Raw genomic sequence first — 4,578 nt, forward strand, 5'->3', positions numbered from 1 at the left:
GTGCAGATCACCGAGGTCGGGCAGCGGGAAACCACAGAGCGAGACACAGGCCCTTTCAGTGCAGCTGCTTGGACCACTGTCCTGCCTCTGGATGGAAGAGCTGCCTGCACCGGGCTACCAGGTCACTCCAGCGTGGCACCCGGAGCGGGCAGATGAGACAAGAGTCCCAGCAGGTCCCCAGGAGGCCACCTCCAGGCTGGCACCCTCCCGCCGCCCTGGCCACCAGCCTTCCTCGCCTGCCTTGGAGATGATCCGGGTCCTTCCCCGACCCCCCACTGCCTCACTCCTCACCTTTTCCTCCCTGCATCCCCATCTCCCGGGGCTTTCGCCTTCATCTTACTGAAACACTCACTACTGGTTCCCCAATGCCGAAAAAGCGCCCACACACTGAGCCCCTTGCATCCAACCTCATGCTGACACCTGGCCTCTTGGTGGTCTCTACGCCTCTGCACAGGTTGTTCCCTCGGCCTGGAGCGCCCTTTGCCCAACCCACCTGTAACCTTCGCTTACTTTGAAGGACACAGTGGGCACGGACACCCTTCTCTGCTGTCCCCTCCCCATGAACGAGGCCATACCATCGCCGGAGCCAGACACAGCGGCCTTCACCCTCTTCTCGCCCTCACCTTCACCGCCGTCGCGCAGGCACGCACCGCCCCACACATCCACACGCACACAGGTCCCCGAGGCCTCCTGAGTCTCGAATGCACCTGCCTCCTGGTGCCCAGCCAGCCCAGGTGAGAACGTGCTGGCCTGACTCTCTCCGCAGCTGCCACCCGGCCCGTCCGCCCCATGCTGCTCCTCCCTGCGCTGGCTCAAACTTTCCCAGACACAGATCTCCCCGTGTCTCTTCCCAGACCGCCACCCTGCCGTGGCTCCCCACTGCCCCAGTGAAGCCCGCCCGCTTCATGCTGGCACCTGAGGCCCCACAAACCTCTCCAGCCTGTCTCCTCCCCACTGCTGACTGGATACTGAGGTCCAGCCTGGCGCCTCTGCCAGGCTGTTTCCCCAGCTCCCAAGTGCCGCCCGCTCACCTGGGGCACCTTCCCTGCCCGCCTCCCAGGCCCGTCAGGAGCCTCTTTCCTAGGCGCCTTTGCTGTTATCATGTACGACGACGATGTAACAATTAATTATCATTAATCACGCGCTTGCCTCTCCCCACCGGGTCTGGCAGTTCTGGGTGAAGGTGGGTGTTAGATGTTGCAGTTGATAAAACTGAATTATCTCCAAACCCCTTCTCATGCTGAGTCCACTGTCACTGCACTGCATGGGTCACACACACACACACACACACACACACACACACACACACACATTCCAGTGGGGCTCCAGCCACTGGCCTCCACCACCAAAGAGCCTTGTAACCAGGTCACCGTGTCTGTGACCCCTGACCCACTATCATTTTGAAGAACCCAGGTGGCCTTGTTCTTTTTCCTCCCTGTGTCTGCTGTCACTGGCCAGCCAGTGTCACAAATGAGCGGGGACCACACGTTGTTCTGTTTGGAAGAAGAAAGTAGCATTAATACAAACAGAGGGTCTTTGAAACCCTGAAAACCTGTAATTAGGCTCTCATGTGAATGCCTGTTAACGACGACGAATTGCAGCATTTGTGTGGGAAGGTGGCTGGTAACCACGGTGCGATGTTATTACATGGTGACCAAGTAGGAGGCCTCACCGTGCCCAGTGCTGCCCTCTGGGGTCAGACGGGGGCAGTGGCTTCCCCACGGATGGGATCAAATGGACAGAGCTGAAACCAGGACACAGGCCTAAGAGGAGGCAGCTGGTCTCTTACTGAGTCACAGAGAGACTGCGGCCCAGAGAATAGCACAGCCTGGCCGCACTGCGACGGGGCTGGGCTCTGGGTCTGGCGGCAGGTAGAAGCAGACATGCTGCCTGTGCAGACTGCGCCCCAGCCCACCCACCCCAAGCCTTGGCGCTCCCCATACTGACCCGGGCTCGCCCGCAGCGCCACGGTGGGGACCTGGGCTCTGCAGCATGCGGCCTCTGTCTGAATCCAACTCTGCGACCACTGGCCCTGTGATCTGAGGCAGTTCACTCTGTGCCCCAGTCCTTTACCTGAAAACAGCAGCAGCTCCCGCACAGGACTGTCACGTGATTGAGAGTGACCATGTTACGAAGACTGCCCAGCTCAGAGGACCCCTGAACAAGGAAGTCTCCCCTCTTGGCATTACTACCTGTGTTCTCCCTACCAGTCTGAGTGCTTGGAGGAGGAGGAGAGAAAAGCTCTAGGACTGTTTGGTGAATGCATATATTTGGTGCTCCATGGCTGGAACTAGAGCTAGAGGGGTAAGCAAACCACACCAGGCCTTTGCCCTCACGAACCTCAGCTAGTACCTTCCAGCTAGTGATGGGAGAAGGCATAGCCCAAAGAAAACCACACTCACACAATCCAAAGTCACAACAGAGGCCAAGTGCCAGTGAGGGGCACATCATGCTGTATGTAATACGGACTCCTGATGGGGAAGGCTCCTCTGAGTGGGCTCTGAGGCCTGAGCAGGAGCCAACTAACAAGAGACGCGAGAGACACCAGGGAAGTGAATGGGAAGATGCAAGGCAGGGGCAGCATGAGCAAAGGCCCTGTGGCCAGAGAGAGAAGCCCTCTGAGGCTGAAGCAGGGGGAGCGGAGAAGGCAGGCAGCTGAAGGAAACTGAGGGAGGGGCAGGACTCAGCATGCCACCTGTAGGTCATGCCGAGTGCAATGAGAAGCATTCGACAATTTAAATCAAGGAGCTATGACCCACTTTGCATCTTAAAGGATCACTCTAGCTGTGGGGACATTGGAGAGGGTAGGGGTGAATGTGGGGAGGCCCGCTGGAAAGCCATTGCTGCAAGTGGTCCAGGTGAGAGATGGCGGTCACCTGGACCAAGGCGGTGATGGAGAAAAATGATGCAATGGCCTTGCGAGTGAAAGCAGAGCGAGTGGGCGTGATTGTGGATGGGATATGGAGGGTGAGGGAGAAGGTGTCAGGGGTGACCTTAGTGTAAGCTGCTGGCTGGAGGCAGAGCCTTCACTGAGATGAATGGACAAGCAAACCCCAGTGATTTGGCCAATATCTGGGCCTCACAGTTAGCCGTCTTTTTCTTTCCACATCAACATCTTGCAGATGAGGAAATGAGGTAGGTTCTATTAGGAGCCCCTGAGGGCTGGGGCAAATCCCTGGGTCTGGACCCACCCAGGCCCACCCCAACTGGCGCCCAGCACAGCGAGCTGGGAAGGCCCCATCTGTGGCAGAGGTAAACACGTCTGGCCCCTGAGGCAGTCCCGGGTTTCTTGGGAGACGGGATGAGTAATTTTGATAATTGAATTTTTAAGTTAGACTTAAAATATGGCCAAGATTGAAGAGGCAATTTGGCAGGGTCAGGAGCCCCCAGGCAGGTTTCTCTGCCTCCACGATGCTGAGAACTTATTAACAAGATCACTCTTTCTCCCGTCCACAGCCCCATTTACAAGCGGTTCTTGGGGCTGCCGTGTCGAGAAATTCAATTGTGGGTCTCTGGGCCCCTGCTCTGGTCACCCAGAGACGCTTTGATGGAAAGGGTAGAGTGAGAATGCTTTGGTTTGTAATGTGGGAAGGACTGCAGTTTTTGGAATGGACAGCATTTCAGGGAGACAGGCTAATCCAGAGGACAGGATAATTCAGAGAATGGCTTTTGACAGACAGGTTCACATCCTGGCTCCAAACACTTACTAAGGTGACGCTCCACCTGTTTTCTCATTGTAAAACGGGCAGGATGGTGTCGATTAATTAACGGGACGATGCAGTGTGCCTGCTGCTGTGCGGGTAGGTGCTGGCCCGGAGGGGCGAGTTTACCCTTTGGACTCAGGACAGGGAAGTGGCAGGTAGGCCCAAGGTGGGGCGAGGAGCACCAGGTGGGTTGGGGACGCTGTGCTTCTCTCGCCTCCTTCTCTATATATTTAGCCTCCGCAGCTGTTTCTCTCCCCAGCGGCTCCTCTGGCACGTGTGCTGATTAACTTCCCTGACGGGAAACTGATGCATTTTCTGATTACGGCTTCAGAGCCTCCTGAATTCAGCTGCTGGTAAAATTAACTCGCCAGGGACAATGGAGCCTTTTCCAAGGTCCAAATTGTCCTTATTTGCAGTTTGTTCTTGGCCCTAATCCAGCCCAAACAAACCAGGCTGCTCCTGCACCTTCCAGAGGGAGGGCCTTCCCTGGCCCGAGGATGGGAGGATTTTACACGGCTCTAAACTTACGGGATAAAAATATGCTTTGCTTTGGATTACTGTGTTCCTGAAAAGCTGTGGGTGACAGAAGCGAGTGGTCGGCTAGACTCCCAGAGCACCCTCCTCCCCAGGCCCTGCTTGGTTTACCAACCAGACGGGCCTGGAATGTGCCAGAAGCAAAAGTGGACCTCCCCTCATAATCCTTCCAGCACTCGCCCTTGCCAATGACCAAGTTCAGCTCCCAGGGGCTGCACTAACCCTGTGATGGGCAATGTCCTCACAGCTGCCAGTGAGGTAGGCAGTACTGTGCCCCTGAAGCTAGGTACACCTGGACCCGGGGTGACTTCCAAGCCTCACCTGGGCTCTCACCACTGCA

This window comes from Hipposideros armiger, unplaced genomic scaffold (genome assembly GCF_001890085.2).
Source record: "Hipposideros armiger isolate ML-2016 unplaced genomic scaffold, ASM189008v1 scaffold_123, whole genome shotgun sequence".
NCBI lineage: Eukaryota > Metazoa > Chordata > Mammalia > Chiroptera > Hipposideridae > Hipposideros > Hipposideros armiger.